General features: G+C 48.6%; 11 non-coding genes across 11 annotated transcripts; all 11 read right to left on the bottom strand.

The window, feature by feature from the left end:
- Positions 1-870: 870 nt before the first annotated feature.
- TRNAK-UUU (transfer RNA lysine (anticodon UUU)) lies at positions 871-943 on the bottom strand. The gene has a single exon. It is a non-coding gene; the product is annotated as a tRNA-Lys (tRNA).
- A 687-nt stretch (positions 944-1,630) lies between these two features.
- Positions 1,631-1,703, bottom strand: TRNAK-UUU (transfer RNA lysine (anticodon UUU)). Its single transcript has one exon. It is a non-coding gene; the product is annotated as a tRNA-Lys (tRNA).
- Positions 1,704-2,390: 687 nt separating this feature from the next.
- On the bottom strand, positions 2,391-2,463 carry TRNAK-UUU (transfer RNA lysine (anticodon UUU)). The gene has a single exon. It is a non-coding gene; the product is annotated as a tRNA-Lys (tRNA).
- Positions 2,464-3,150: 687 nt separating this feature from the next.
- Positions 3,151-3,223, bottom strand: TRNAK-UUU (transfer RNA lysine (anticodon UUU)). Its single transcript has one exon. It is a non-coding gene; the product is annotated as a tRNA-Lys (tRNA).
- Positions 3,224-3,910: 687 nt separating this feature from the next.
- On the bottom strand, positions 3,911-3,983 carry TRNAK-UUU (transfer RNA lysine (anticodon UUU)). Its single transcript has one exon. It is a non-coding gene; the product is annotated as a tRNA-Lys (tRNA).
- A 2,207-nt stretch (positions 3,984-6,190) lies between these two features.
- On the bottom strand, positions 6,191-6,263 carry TRNAK-UUU (transfer RNA lysine (anticodon UUU)). Its single transcript has one exon. It is a non-coding gene; the product is annotated as a tRNA-Lys (tRNA).
- A 687-nt stretch (positions 6,264-6,950) lies between these two features.
- Positions 6,951-7,023, bottom strand: TRNAK-UUU (transfer RNA lysine (anticodon UUU)). Its single transcript has one exon. It is a non-coding gene; the product is annotated as a tRNA-Lys (tRNA).
- Positions 7,024-8,470: 1,447 nt separating this feature from the next.
- Positions 8,471-8,543, bottom strand: TRNAK-UUU (transfer RNA lysine (anticodon UUU)). The gene has a single exon. It is a non-coding gene; the product is annotated as a tRNA-Lys (tRNA).
- A 687-nt stretch (positions 8,544-9,230) lies between these two features.
- On the bottom strand, positions 9,231-9,303 carry TRNAK-UUU (transfer RNA lysine (anticodon UUU)). The gene has a single exon. It is a non-coding gene; the product is annotated as a tRNA-Lys (tRNA).
- A 687-nt stretch (positions 9,304-9,990) lies between these two features.
- TRNAK-UUU (transfer RNA lysine (anticodon UUU)) lies at positions 9,991-10,063 on the bottom strand. Its single transcript has one exon. It is a non-coding gene; the product is annotated as a tRNA-Lys (tRNA).
- A 1,447-nt stretch (positions 10,064-11,510) lies between these two features.
- On the bottom strand, positions 11,511-11,583 carry TRNAK-UUU (transfer RNA lysine (anticodon UUU)). Its single transcript has one exon. It is a non-coding gene; the product is annotated as a tRNA-Lys (tRNA).
- Positions 11,584-12,115: the final 532 nt, after the last annotated feature.

Raw genomic sequence — 12,115 nt, 5'->3', positions numbered from 1 at the left:
GGGGGAGGTTGGCTTCCCTTCCCCTAGGACATTTCATCTCTCTGGTCCAGTGAGCGTTCCTGGCAGATGTGCATAAAGACTGCCCAATCAGAAGCTCAAGGACCTCAAAGCGCCCGAACAGGGACTTGAACCCTGGACCATCAGATTAAAAGTCTCATGCTCTACCGACTGAGCTATCCGGGCTCTGAAAAATCCACCACCAGAAGAGTCCAAAGCTGTTTGAATCTTGACATCTATGGTGGAAAAAGAGCATTCAGCCTGAAACCACAAGTATTTGGCTTGCCCAGGCTGGCCAATCGTCCTTTCCCGTTTCATTTTCTAGGACAGGTTGAAGATAAAAGGGAGAATCTAACCTGTAAGCATGCAGATAGGGTCCAGTCCAGTTTCTGGCTTACTTTTACCTACAGGCCAATGCTCTTTCACCGGAAACAAGGGCCTTGCAAAAAGACACTGCCCGAACGGCTTCCTTAAGTCCTGGACCAAGACACTTCCAGTATTCTTAATCAGTGACTGGGTTACAAATGAAGTTCCCCTTTAGCCTCATGATGCCAGGTCCAGCAGAGGAAATGCAGGCCAAAAAATAAGGTAGAATCCACTCTGGATTATAGGCAAGAGAAGATCAAGCAGCGTGTGCCAGTCGCAGATTGTTTACGGGAGCCCAGGTAAGCTACCACAGACAAGGTTCTATGGCAGGAAACAGTTGGTCAAACAATCACCTTCAGCCACCTTTATTTCTGGTGCAGATTCCAAGAGCCTCGAGGGGGGAGGTTGGCTTCCCTTCCCCTAGGACATTTCATCTCTCTGGTCCAGTGAGCGTTCCTGGCAGATGTGCATAAAGACTGCCCAATCAGAAGCTCAAGGACCTCAAAGCGCCCGAACAGGGACTTGAACCCTGGACCCTCAGATTAAAAGTCTGATGCTCTACCGACTGAGCTATCCGGGCTCTGAAAAATCCACCACCAGAAGAGTCCAAAGCTGTTTGAATCTTGACATCTATGGTGGAAAAAGAGCATTCAGCCTGAAAGCACAAGTATTTGGCTTGCCCAGGCTGGCCAATCGTCCTTTCCCGTTTCATTTTCTAGGACAGGTTGAAGATAAAAGGGAGAATCTAACCTGTAAGCATGCAGATAGGGTCCAGTCCAGTTTCTGGCTTACTTTTACCTACAGGCCAATGCTCTTTCACCGGAAACAAGGGCCTTGCAAAAAGACACTGCCCGAACGGCTTCCTTAAGTCCTGGACCAAGACACTTCCAGTATTCTTAATCAGTGACTGGGTTACAAATGAAGTTCCCCTTTAGCCTCATGATGCCAGGTCCAGCAGAGGAAACGCAGGCCAAAAAATAAGGTAGAATCCACTCTGGATTATAGGCAAGAGAAGATCAAGCAGCGTGTGCCAGTCGCAGATTGTTTACGGGAGCCCAGGTAAGCTACCACAGACAAGGTTCTATGGCAGGAAACAGTTGGTCAAACAATCACCTTCAGCCACCTTTATTTCTGGTGCAGATTCCAAGAGCCTCGAGGGGGGAGGTTGGCTTCCCTTCCCCTAGGACATTTCATCTCTCTGGTCCAGTGAGCGTTCCTGGCAGATGTGCATAAAGACTGCCCAATCAGAAGCTCAAGGACCTCAAAGCGCCCGAACAGGGACTTGAACCCTGGACCCTCAGATTAAAAGTCTGATGCTCTACCGACTGAGCTATCCGGGCTCTGAAAAATCCACCACCAGAAGAGTCCAAAGCTGTTTGAATCTTGACATCTATGGTGGAAAAAGAGCATTCAGCCTGAAAGCACAAGTATTTGGCTTGCCCAGGCTGGCCAATCGTCCTTTCCCGTTTCATTTTCTAGGACAGGTTGAAGATAAAAGGGAGAATCTAACCTGTAAGCATGCAGATAGGGTCCAGTCCAGTTTCTGGCTTACTTTTACCTACAGGCCAATGCTCTTTCACCGGAAACAAGGGCCTTGCAAAAAGACACTGCCCGAACGGCTTCCTTAAGTCCTGGACCAAGACACTTCCAGTATTCTTAATCAGTGACTGGGTTACAAATGAAGTTCCCCTTTAGCCTCATGATGCCAGGTCCAGCAGAGGAAACGCAGGCCAAAAAATAATGTAGAATCCACTCTGGATTATAGGCAAGAGAAGATCAAGCAGCGTGTGCCAGTCGCAGATTGTTTACGGGAGCCCAGGTAAGCTACCACAGACAAGGTTCTATGGCAGGAAACAGTTGGTCAAACAATCACCTTCAGCCACCTTTATTTCTGGTGCAGATTCCAAGAGCCTCGAGGGGGGAGGTTGGCTTCCCGTCCCCTAGGACATTTCATCTCTCTGGTCCAGTGAGCGTTCCTGGCAGATGTGCATAAAGACTGCCCAATCAGAAGCTCAAGGACCTCAAAGCGCCCGAACAGGGACTTGAACCCTGGACCCTCAGATTAAAAGTCTGATGCTCTACCGACTGAGCTATCCGGGCTCTGAAAAATCCACCACCAGAAGAGTCCAAAGCTGTTTGAATCTTGACATCTATGGTGGAAAAAGAGCATTCAGCCTGAAAGCACAAGTATTTGGCTTGCCCAGGCTGGCCAATCGTCCTTTCCCGTTTCATTTTCTAGGACAGGTTGAAGATAAAAGGGAGAATCTAACCTGTAAGCATGCAGATAGGGTCCAGTCCAGTTTCTGGCTTACTTTTACCTACAGGCCAATGCTCTTTCACCGGAAACAAGGGCCTTGCAAAAAGACACTGCCCGAACGGCTTCCTTAAGTCCTGGACCAAGACACTTCCAGTATTCTTAATCAGTGACTGGGTTACAAATGAAGTTCCCCTTTAGCCTCATGATGCCAGGTCCAGCAGAGGAAACGCAGGCCAAAAAATAATGTAGAATCCACTCTGGATTATAGGCAAGAGAAGATCAAGCAGCGTGTGCCAGTCGCAGATTGTTTACGGGAGCCCAGGTAAGCTACCACAGACAAGGTTCTATGGCAGGAAACAGTTGGTCAAACAATCACCTTCAGCCACCTTTATTTCTGGTGCAGATTCCAAGAGCCTCGAGGGGGGAGGTTGGCTTCCCTTCCCCTAGGATATTTCATCTCTCTGGTCCAGTGAGCGTTCCTGGCAGATGTGCATAAAGACTGCCCAATCAGAAGCTCAAGGACCTCAAAGCGCCCGAACAGGGACTTGAACCCTGGACCCTCAGATTAAAAGTCTGATGCTCTACCGACTGAGCTATCCGGGCTCTGAAAAATCCACCACCAGGAGAGTCCAAAGCTGTTTGAATCTTGACATCTATGGTGGAAAAAGAGCATTCAGCCTGAAAGCACAAGTATTTGGCTTGCCCAGGCTGGCCAATCGTCCTTTCCCGTTTCATTTTCTAGGACAGGTTGAAGATAAAAGGGAGAATCTAACCTGTAAGCATGCAGATAGGGTCCAGTCCAGTTTCTGGCTTACTTTTACCTACAGGCCAATGCTCTTTCACCGGAAACAAGGGCCTTGCAAAAAGACACTGCCCGAACGGCTTCCTTAAGTCCTGGACCAAGACACTTCCAGTATTCTTAATCAGTGACTGGGTTACAAATGAAGTTCCCCTTTAGCCTCATGATGCCAGGTCCAGCAGAGGAAACGCAGGCCAAAAAATAAGGTAGAATCCACTCTGGATTATAGGCAAGAGAAGATCAAGCAGCGTGTGCCAGTCGCAGCTTGTTTACGGGAGCCCAGGTAAGCTACCACAGACAAGGTTCTATGGCAGGAAACAGTTGGTCAAACAATCACCTTCAGCCACCTTTATTTCTGGTGCAGATTCCAAGAGCCTCGAGGGGGGAGGTTGGCTTCCCGTCCCCTAGGACATTTCATCTCTCTGGTCCAGTGAGCGTTCCTGGCAGATGTGCATAAAGACTGCCCAATCAGAAGCTCAAGGACCTCAAAGCGCCCGAACAGGGACTTGAACCCTGGACCCTCAGATTAAAAGTCTGATGCTCTACCGACTGAGCTATCCGGGCTCTGAAAAATCCCCCACCAGAAGAGTCCAAAGCTGTTTGAATCTTGACATCTATGGTGGAAAAAGAGCATTCAGCCTGAAAGCACAAGTATTTGGCTTGCCCAGGCTGGCCAATCGTCCTCTCCCGTTTCATTTTCTAGGACAGGTTGAAGATAAAAGGGAGAATCTAACCTGTAAGCATGCAGATAGGGTCCAGTCCAGTTTCTGGCTTACTTTTACCTACAGGCCAATGCTCTTTCACCGGAAACAAGGGCCTTGCAAAAAGACACTGCCCGAACGGCTTCCTTAAGTCCTGGACCAAGACACTTCCAGTATTCTTAATCAGTGACTGGGTTACAAATGAAGTTCCCCTTTAGCCTCATGATGCCAGGTCCAGCAGAGGAAACGCAGGCCAAAAAATAAGGTAGAATCCACTCTGGATTATAGGCAAGAGAAGATCAAGCAGCGTGTGCCAGTCGCAGATTGTTTACGGGAGCCCAGGTAAGCTACCACAGACAAGGTTCTATGGCAGGAAACAGTTGGTCAAACAATCACCTTCAGCCACCTTTATTTCTGGTGCAGATTCCAAGAGCCTCGAGGGGGGAGGTTGGCTTCCCTTCCCCTAGGACATTTCATCTCTCTGGTCCAGTGAGCGTTCCTGGCAGATGTGCATAAAGACTGCCCAATCAGAAGCTCAAGGACCTCAAAGCGCCCGAACAGGGACTTGAACCCTGGACCATCAGATTAAAAGTCTCATGCTCTACCGACTGAGCTATCCGGGCTCTGAAAAATCCACCACCAGAAGAGTCCAAAGCTGTTTGAATCTTGACATCTATGGTGGAAAAAGAGCATTCAGCCTGAAAGCACAAGTATTTGGCTTGCCCAGGCTGGCCAATCGTCCTTTCCCGTTTCATTTTCTAGGACAGGTTGAAGATAAAAGGGAGAATCTAACCTGTAAGCATGCAGATAGGGTCCAGTCCAGTTTCTGGCTTACTTTTACCTACAGGCCAATGCTCTTTCACCGGAAACAAGGGCCTTGCAAAAAGACACTGCCCGAACGGCTTCCTTAAGTCCTGGACCAAGACACTTCCAGTATTCTTAATCAGTGACTGGGTTACAAATGAAGTTCCCCTTTAGCCTCATGATGCCAGGTCCAGCAGAGGAAACGCAGGCCAAAAAATAAGGTAGAATCCACTCTGGATTATAGGCAAGAGAAGATCAAGCAGCGTGTGCCAGTCGCAGATTGTTTACGGGAGCCCAGGTAAGCTACCACAGACAAGGTTCTATGGCAGGAAACAGTTGGTCAAACAATCACCTTCAGCCACCTTTATTTCTGGTGCAGATTCCAAGAGCCTCGAGGGGGGAGGTTGGCTTCCCTTCCCCTAGGACATTTCATCTCTCTGGTCCAGTGAGCGTTCCTGGCAGATGTGCATAAAGACTGCCCAATCAGAAGCTCAAGGACCTCAAAGCGCCCGAACAGGGACTTGAACCCTGGACCATCAGATTAAAAGTCTCATGCTCTACCGACTGAGCTATCCGGGCTCTGAAAAATCCACCACCAGAAGAGTCCAAAGCTGTTTGAATCTTGACATCTATGGTGGAAAAAGAGCATTCAGCCTGAAAGCACAAGTATTTGGCTTGCCCAGGCTGGCCAATCGTCCTTTCCCGTTTCATTTTCTAGGACAGGTTGAAGATAAAAGGGAGAATCTAACCTGTAAGCATGCAGATAGGGTCCAGTCCAGTTTCTGGCTTACTTTTACCTACAGGCCAATGCTCTTTCACCGGAAACAAGGGCCTTGCAAAAAGACACTGCCCGAACGGCTTCCTTAAGTCCTGGACCAAGACACTTCCAGTATTCTTAATCAGTGACTGGGTTACAAATGAAGTTCCCCTTTAGCCTCATGATGCCAGGTCCAGCAGAGGAAACGCAGGCCAAAAAATAAGGTAGAATCCACTCTGGATTATAGGCAAGAGAAGATCAAGCAGCGTGTGCCAGTCGCAGATTGTTTACGGGAGCCCAGGTAAGCTACCACAGACAAGGTTCTATGGCAGGAAACAGTTGGTCAAACAATCACCTTCAGCCACCTTTATTTCTGGTGCAGATTCCAAGAGCCTCGAGGGGGGAGGTTGGCTTCCCTTCCCCTAGGACATTTCATCTCTCTGGTCCAGTGAGCGTTCCTGGCAGATGTGCATAAAGACTGCCCAATCAGAAGCTCAAGGACCTCAAAGCGCCCGAACAGGGACTTGAACCCTGGACCCTCAGATTAAAAGTCTGATGCTCTACCGACTGAGCTATCCGGGCTCTGAAAAATCCACCACCAGAAGAGTCCAAAGCTGTTTGAATCTTGACATCTATGGTGGAAAAAGAGCATTCAGCCTGAAAGCACAAGTATTTGGCTTGCCCAGGCTGGCCAATCGTCCTTTCCCGTTTCATTTTCTAGGACAGGTTGAAGATAAAAGGGAGAATCTAACCTGTAAGCATGCAGATAGGGTCCAGTCCAGTTTCTGGCTTACTTTTACCTACAGGCCAATGCTCTTTCACCGGAAACAAGGGCCTTGCAAAAAGACACTGCCCGAACGGCTTCCTTAAGCCCTGGACCAAGACACTTCCAGTATTCTTAATCAGTGACTGGGTTACAAATGAAGTTCCCCTTTAGCCTCATGATGCCAGGTCCAGCAGAGGAAACGCAGGCCAAAAAATAATGTAGAATCCACTCTGGATTATAGGCAAGAGAAGATCAAGCAGCGTGTGCCAGTCGCAGATTGTTTACGGGAGCCCAGGTAAGCTACCACAGACAAGGTTCTATGGCAGGAAACAGTTGGTCAAACAATCACCTTCAGCCACCTTTATTTCTGGTGCAGATTCCAAGAGCCTCGAGGGGGGAGGTTGGCTTCCCTTCCCCTAGGACATTTCATCTCTCTGGTCCAGTGAGCGTTCCTGGCAGATGTGCATAAAGACTGCCCAATCAGAAGCTCAAGGACCTCAAAGCGCCCGAACAGGGACTTGAACCCTGGACCCTCAGATTAAAAGTCTGATGCTCTACCGACTGAGCTATCCGGGCTCTGAAAAATCCACCACCAGAAGAGTCCAAAGCTGTTTGAATCTTGACATCTATGGTAGAAAAAGAGCATTCAGCCTGAAAGCACAAGTATTTGGCTTGCCCAGGCTGGCCAATCGTCCTTTCCCGTTTCATTTTCTAGGACAGGTTGAAGATAAAAGGGAGAATCTAACCTGTAAGCATGCAGATAGGGTCCAGTCCAGTTTCTGGCTTACTTTTACCTACAGGCCAATGCTCTTTCACCGGAAACAAGGGCCTTGCAAAAAGACACTGCCCGAACGGCTTCCTTAAGTCCTGGACCAAGACACTTCCAGTATTCTTAATCAGTGACTGGGTTACAAATGAAGTTCCCCTTTAGCCTCATGATGCCAGGTCCAGCAGAGGAAACGCAGGCCAAAAAATAATGTAGAATCCACTCTGGATTATAGGCAAGAGAAGATCAAGCAGCGTGTGCCAGTCGCAGATTGTTTACGGGAGCCCAGGTAAGCTACCACAGACAAGGTTCTATGGCAGGAAACAGTTGGTCAAACAATCACCTTCAGCCACCTTTATTTCTGGTGCAGATTCCAAGAGCCTCGAGGGGGGAGGTTGGCTTCCCGTCCCCTAGGACATTTCATCTCTCTGGTCCAGTGAGCGTTCCTGGCAGATGTGCATAAAGACTGCCCAATCAGAAGCTCAAGGACCTCAAAGCGCCCGAACAGGGACTTGAACCCTGGACCGTCAGATTAAAAGTCTGATGCTCTACCGACTGAGCTATCCGGGCTCTGAAAAATCCACCACCAGAAGAGTCCAAAGCTGTTTGAATCTTGACATCTATGGTGGAAAAAGAGCATTCAGCCTGAAAGCACAAGTATTTGGCTTGCCCAGGCTGGCCAATCGTCCTTTCCCGTTTCATTTTCTAGGCCAGGTTGAAGATAAAAGGGAGAATCTAACCTGTAAGCATGCAGATAGGGTCCAGTCCAGTTTCTGGCTTACTTTTACCTACAGGCCAATGCTCTTTCACCGGAAACAAGGGCCTTGCAAAAAGACACTGCCCGAACGGCTTCCTTAAGTCCTGGACCAAGACACTTCCAGTATTCTTAATCAGTGACTGGGTTACAAATGAAGTTCCCCTTTAGCCTCATGATGCCAGGTCCAGCAGAGGAAACGCAGGCCAAAAAATAATGTAGAATCCACTCTGGATTAGAGGCAAGAGAAGATCAAGCAGCGTGTGCCAGTCGCAGATTGTTTACGGGAGCCCAGGTAAGCTACCACAGACAAGGTTCTATGGCAGGAAACAGTTGGTCAAACAATCACCTTCAGCCACCTTTATTTCTGGTGCAGATTCCAAGAGCCTCGAGGGGGGAGGTTGGCTTCCCTTCCCCTAGGACATTTCATCTCTCTGGTCCAGTGAGCGTTTCTGGCAGATGTGCATAAAGACTGCCCAATCAGAAGCTCAAGGACCTCAAAGCGCCCGAACAGGGACTTGAACCCTGGACCCTCAGATTAAAAGTCTGATGCTCTACCGACTGAGCTATCCGGGCTCTGAAAAATCCACCACCAGAAGAGTCCAAAGCTGTTTGAATCTTGACATCTATGGTGGAAAAAGAGCATTCAGCCTGAAAGCACAAGTATTTGGCTTGCCCAGGCTGGCCAATCGTCCTTTCCCGTTTCATTTTCTAGGACAGGTTGAAGATAAAAGGGAGAATCTAACCTGTAAGCATGCAGATAGGGTCCAGTCCAGTTTCTGGCTTACTTTTACCTACAGGCCAATGCTCTTTCACCGGAAACAAGGGCCTTGCAAAAAGACACTGCCCAAACGGCTTCCTTAAGTCCTGGACCAAGACACTTCCAGTATTCTTAATCAGTGACTGGGTTACAAATGAAGTTCCCCTTTAGCCTCATGATGCCAGGTCCAGCAGAGGAAACGCAGGCCAAAAAATAATGTAGAATCCACTCTGGATTATAGGCAAGAGAAGATCAAGCAGCGTGTGCCAGTCGCAGATTGTTTACGGGAGCCCAGGTAAGCTACCACAGACAAGGTTCTATGGCAGGAAACAGTTGGTCAAACAATCACCTTCAGCCACCTTTATTTCTGGTGCAGATTCCAAGAGCCTCGAGGGGGGAGGTTGGCTTCCCGTCCCCTAGGACATTTCATCTCTCTGGTCCAGTGAGCGTTCCTGGCAGATGTGCATAAAGACTGCCCAATCAGAAGCTCAAGGACCTCAAAGCGCCCGAACAGGGACTTGAACCCTGGACCCTCAGATTAAAAGTCTGATGCTCTACCGACTGAGCTATCCGGGCTCTGAAAAATCCACCACCAGAAGAGTCCAAAGCAGTTTGAATCTTGACATCTATGGTGGAAAAAGAGCATTCAGCCTGAAAGCACAAGTATTTGGCTTGCCCAGGCTGGCCAATCGTCCTTTCCCGTTTCATTTTCTAGGACAGGTTGAAGATAAAAGGGAGAATCTAACCTGTAAGCATGCAGATAGGGTCCAGTCCAGTTTCTGGCTTACTTTTACCTACAGGCCAATGCTCTTTCACCGGAAACAAGGGCCTTGCAAAAAGACACTGCCCGAACGGCTTCCTTAAGTCCTGGACCAAGACACTTCCAGTATTCTTAATCAGTGACTGGGTTACAAATGAAGTTCCCCTTTAGCCTCATGATGCCAGGTCCAGCAGAGGAAACGCAGGCCAAAAAATAAGGTAGAATCCACTCTGGATTATAGGCAAGAGAAGATCAAGCAGCGTGTGCCAGTCGCAGATTGTTTACGGGAGCCCAGGTAAGCTACCACAGACAAGGTTCTATGGCAGGAAACAGTTGGTCAAACAATCACCTTCAGCCACCTTTATTTCTGGTGCAGATTCCAAGAGCCTCGAGGGGGGAGGTTGGCTTCCCTTCCCCTAGGACATTTCATCTCTCTGGTCCAGTGAGCGTTCCTGGCAGATGTGCATAAAGACTGCCCAATCAGAAGCTCAAGGACCTCAAAGCGCCCGAACAGGGACTTGAACCCTGGACCCTCAGATTAAAAGTCTGATGCTCTACCGACTGAGCTATCCGGGCTCTGAAAAATCCACCACCAGAAGAGTCCAAAGCTGTTTGAATCTTGACATCTATGGTGGAAAAAGAGCATTCAGCCTGAAAGCACAAGTATTTGGCTTGCCCAGGCTGGCCAATCGTCCTTTCCCGTTTCATTTTCTAGGACAGGTTGAAGATAAAAGGGAGAATCTAACCTGTAAGCATGCAGATAGGGTCCAGTCCAGTTTCTGGCTTACTTTTACCTACAGGCCAATGCTCTTTCACCGGAAACAAGGGCCTTGCAAAAAGACACTGCCCGAACGGCTTCCTTAAGTCCTGGACCAAGACACTTCCAGTATTCTTAATCAGTGACTGGGTTACAAATGAAGTTCCCCTTTAGCCTCATGATGCCAGGTCCAGCAGAGGAAACGCAGGCCAAAAAATAAGGTAGAATCCACTCTGGATTATAGGCAAGAGAAGATCAAGCAGCGTGTGCCAGTCGCAGATTGTTTACGGGAGCCCAGGTAAGCTACCACAGACAAGGTTCTATGGCAGGAAACAGTTGGTCAAACAATCACCTTCAGCCACCTTTATTTCTGGTGCAGATTCCAAGAGCCTCGAGGGGGGAGGTTGGCTTCCCTTCCCCTAGGACATTTCATCTCTCTGGTCCAGTGAGCGTTCCTGGCAGATGTGCATAAAGACTGCCCAATCAGAAGCTCAAGGACCTCAAAGCGCCCGAACACGGACTTGAACCCTGGACCCTCAGATTAAAAGTCTGATGCTCTACCGACTGAGCTATCCGGGCTCTGAAAAATCCACCACCAGAAGAGTCCAAAGCTGTTTGAATCTTGACATCTATGGTGGAAAAAGAGCATTCAGCCTGAAAGCACAAGTATTTGGCTTGCCCAGGCTGGCCAATCGTCCTTTCCCGTTTCATTTTCTAGGACAGGTTGAAGATAAAAGGGAGAATCTAACCTGTAAGCATGCAGATAGGGTCCAGTCCAGTTTCTGGCTTACTTTTACCTACAGGCCAATGCTCTTTCACCGGAAACAAGGGCCTTGCAAAAAGACACTGCCCAAACGGCTTCCTTAAGTCCTGGACCAAGACACTTCCAGTATTCTTAATCAGTGACTGGGTTACAAATGAAGTTCCCCTTTAGCCTCATGATGCCAGGTCCAGCAGAGGAAACGCAGGCCAAAAAATAATGTAGAATCCACTCTGGATTATAGGCAAGAGAAGATCAAGCAGCGTGTGCCAGTCGCAGATTGTTTACGGGAGCCCAGGTAAGCTACCACAGACAAGGTTCTATGGCAGGAAACAGTTGGTCAAACAATCACCTTCAGCCACCTTTATTTCTGGTGCAGATTCCAAGAGCCTCGAGGGGGGAGGTTGGCTTCCCGTCCCCTAGGACATTTCATCTCTCTGGTCCAGTGAGCGTTCCTGGCAGATGTGCATAAAGACTGCCCAATCAGAAGCTCAAGGACCTCAAAGCGCCCGAACAGGGACTTGAACCCTGGACCCTCAGATTAAAAGTCTGATGCTCTACCGACTGAGCTATCCGGGCTCTGAAAAATCCACCACCAGAAGAGTCCAAAGCAGTTTGAATCTTGACATCTATGGTGGAAAAAGAGCATTCAGCCTGAAAGCACAAGTATTTGGCTTGCCCAGGCTGGCCAATCGTCCTTTCCCGTTTCATTTTCTAGGACAGGTTGAAGATAAAAGGGAGAATCTAACCTGTAAGCATGCAGATAGGGTCCAGTCCAGTTTCTGGCTTACTTTTACCTACAGGCCAATGCTCTTTCACCGGAAACAAGGGCCTTGCAAAAAGACACTGCCCGAACGGCTTCCTTAAGTCCTGGACCAAGACACTTCCAGTATTCTTAATCAGTGACTGGGTTACAAATGAAGTTCCCCTTTAGCCTCATGATGCCAGGTCCAGCAGAGGAAACGCAGGCCAAAAAATAAGGTAGAATCCACTCTGGATTATAGGCAAGAGAAGATCAAGCAGCGTGTGCCAGTCGCAGATTGTTTACGGGAGCCCAGGTAAGCTACCACAGACAAGGTTCTATGGCAGGAAACAGTTGGTCAAACAATCA

This window comes from Lithobates pipiens, unplaced genomic scaffold (assembly GCF_037356315.1).
Source record: "Lithobates pipiens isolate NorthernLeopardFrog02 unplaced genomic scaffold, aLitPip1_a1.2 Scaffold_8, whole genome shotgun sequence".
Taxonomy (NCBI): domain Eukaryota; kingdom Metazoa; phylum Chordata; class Amphibia; order Anura; family Ranidae; genus Lithobates; species Lithobates pipiens.
Note: the sequence above shows the minus strand (reverse complement) of the source record. Positions and strands in the feature narration are given on the sequence as shown.